Consider the following 3,305-nt stretch of genomic DNA (forward strand, 5'->3'; position numbering starts at 1 on the left):
ATTTAGCATGATTACTTAGGGAGTAGTTTTTATATCTAAACTTTATGTACATGTTTTGTTACGCCGAAGTAATAACATGATTTATCTTTTAATTATGAATTTGCTTTGTTATCGTTACAAAGTTGTTTTGCAGTTGGTTGTTCTCTTTCAGGTGTACACCTTTTTACGATTTGAAAATGGCATTTGTCTTCTCACACGATAAATATCAGTTTTAATAACAATCAGGCTGATCAACATGCCAGGTTTCATTCTAACTTTCCAGAGATTTCCGGGCTTTTTTTGACGAGCTTGTTGTGTATTTGGTTTGGTAAAGTTCAAGTAGTATTTAATTTAAGAAGTTCGCCATAAAATTTATTGTTTTGCTACAAAGCTACGATTAGATTCGGGATACCAAAATATGTTAGCTCACAGAGTCATCATTCTCAGTTGCACAATAATTACGTTGCTAATCCATATATTTGATAAGATAATTGAGGGTTTACCAAATTTCTTTTTGTTAAAAAAAAAGAAACTTTTTCAACACTGGATTGATCGACAAATAACAAGAATCACACCGATTCACTACAAAGCATAGTATTCTGGCTGAGGGAAGATACACTGAAAAAGTAACGCAAAGATGCAAACTTGATTAGACAAAGAACTAAACTTAGGTGACTGTCACTTTATTTGGAAACAGTTTAACTTATTGACATAAAATTTGGTAAGGACTTTGAAACCATTGAAACTCCCTCACTTCGCGTGGCGTTCCGTGGCGTGGCGGTTCCGTTACATGTAAAGGGATGATTTAAACCTATTTTGCACCCAATGTAGGCAAATGAAAAAAAAATGTCGGGGAAGGCTTTCTTCTTCACAGTTGTCTGCGAAAAAGGCTTTGGGTTGAAGTATACCACGGAAATCGCTAACCCGATTTGTGAAGAGTGGGCTTTTGATTTTACTAACAACATTTAACAGTGTAAGAGATATGTCTAGTAGATGTACATGATCAGGATAAGATTTCGCAGCTCTATGGGTAGCTTAAACAAAGTAATCACCACTATATGCCGGTGAACACTGATAATTTCATGTAAACTGGCACGCCATATTGCTTCGTGTATATCATGCACTGTAAAATTCCCAGCAGAATTTTCGTCAGAAGATAAGATGGATGTCGGAAACTGTAGTTATGGTCACCTTTCAAATATCTTTACCAATGGGTATGCTCGCAGGTGTAGGCTTCCTGTCAGTCCAAGTAAATAAGCACAGATACTATTTAACCTGAAGAAAGAGCTTAGACTAGTATTTAAAAAAGAAATTGATGTTCTTTTATGAAAACTTCGCATTATTTTCTTTGGAAAAATTCCATACATACATGGCATTTGTTATTCATGCCGTGGCAGGACGATATTTTGGTGCCCCCAATCAGATGTACCTCAGGTTAAGAGGAAAAAAATAATCCAGTACAGATAGTAGCTATCTTAAATTAGTCCATCAGTGGAGGTTGAGTAATAATGGACTACCATGAAAACCAATTTTAACTTGGCGGCCTACTTCCTGACAAGTGCCATGAAACCCGGCTGAGTAAGGACATAAGGGAGCAGATCTATGCACTTCAGGAGCCAATGGTTGTTATTATCACAGCAGGTAAAAACAAGCATGACGCACTGGAGGACAAGCTATCCTGTGCCTTGACAAACGGAAATTTACTAGAAGTTTATTATTTCATATACTGCATCTCGATGTCAATCCCGATCGGCTTCCGCTTTTCGATAATGACCAACTTCACAGCTAGACCTAGAGCCTGATAATAGTAAATCTTATTACCACTGGCGAAGTTTTGTGTCTCGCTTATGAAATGCCTATGGTAAATAAACGGATTCAATAAAAGCCCGTGACTATTAATAATTGCATTACAATGAAGCTGGCAGTCTTTTCAGAGGACTATTTCTTGTAGAGCGTCCAGTTCTTTGAACTAGTACATAACCGATTGAATTTCAGGTGTCTGCATATTTGATACGGGTATTTCTTCCAAAAATCTTTAGAAACTAGTATTTTCCCAAAGTCTATAAAAGGGAACAAGCCTTGAAACTAACATCAACGTTCTGTAAAACGTCCACCTAGCAGGTGGATGATAGCTCAGTAATATTGATATGCATGAAAGCCTGCCAAAGGGTAGTATAGGCCCCAGGGTGAAAAGAGTGAACAAACACCAACAGCTCCACTACCAAACCGCATCTCCACCTCTACGTGATTATGGCTGCGAGGCGAGTCTCCCACGTCTAAAAGCAGGATAAATTATCCCAGCTGGTCCTGTAGGTTGGAGATTGGGTAGGGCCACAAAAGGAGTCTCGCACGGGATGGGTATTATAACTACGAAATCGGTAATAGAAGTATTAGGCAGCGAATCAATGCTTGATGTCTGGCAAGAGGCACTATCTGCGCCATAAGAAAAGGAAAAATTACGTAGTGCAGTATTATAGAGGCATCACGTTTTCGAGTACCATGTGCAAAATATTTCTCGCTATTTTGCTAGACCAAGTAGTACGCTCAGAGCCTCATCGGTCCATACCAAAGAGGATTCGCTTCAGGCTGGAAACCTAAAAGCAGGGCATTCATGTTATGTAGAACAATTCAAAGAACTTTTCTGTTCAGTCGCTAAAAATATAGTTCAACAACACGATAGGTGACATTGCGTTGACTATACATTGCGAATTAAAGTACGACAAACAGCAACTTTAGATTAGCGCTTGAACTGATTTTGTTAGTGCGTTCAAACACGGTTGCAACTTCACTTGAGATAGGAACTGCTGAGCGTAAATGGTCGAACAAAACTCAGATCAATTCTCCTTATTCTTAAGTTGAGTTCAGTGTTAAAAATTCATTGTATGAGTTAGGGTATTAAAAGTTCAGTCAAAGTATTTCCTAATTTTCATAAAAGATACACAAATCTTGCGTTAAACGGAGGCCACGCTTTGGTGGTTGACTGATGTATCAACTGTGATCAAACACTAGAGTGTGCTGCCTTTCTTCAACTTGAACTAGAATCCGAGCGGCATATACCACACTCCCTTGGTTAACCGAGGTAAGATGGTTAGACTCTGGAGAGTACCCCTCTCCCTCTTGCGGCAGTGTACTATTATACTATGAAAGAAACCTCCTAGAAGCAAATATGAATCCGGTGTCGGATAATGCCTACAACAATAGGAGTGAACCCGAAGATATCGCTGACATCCTTCACATCCTAAAAACCGATTTCGGATTGCATACTGACAGCGAAATTCCAATTTAAAATGAAGAACAGTTTAACAGTACTGGGGACAAAGGTTAGT

Source organism: Hermetia illucens, chromosome 1 (genome assembly GCF_905115235.1).
Source record: "Hermetia illucens chromosome 1, iHerIll2.2.curated.20191125, whole genome shotgun sequence".
Classification (NCBI taxonomy): domain Eukaryota; kingdom Metazoa; phylum Arthropoda; class Insecta; order Diptera; family Stratiomyidae; genus Hermetia; species Hermetia illucens.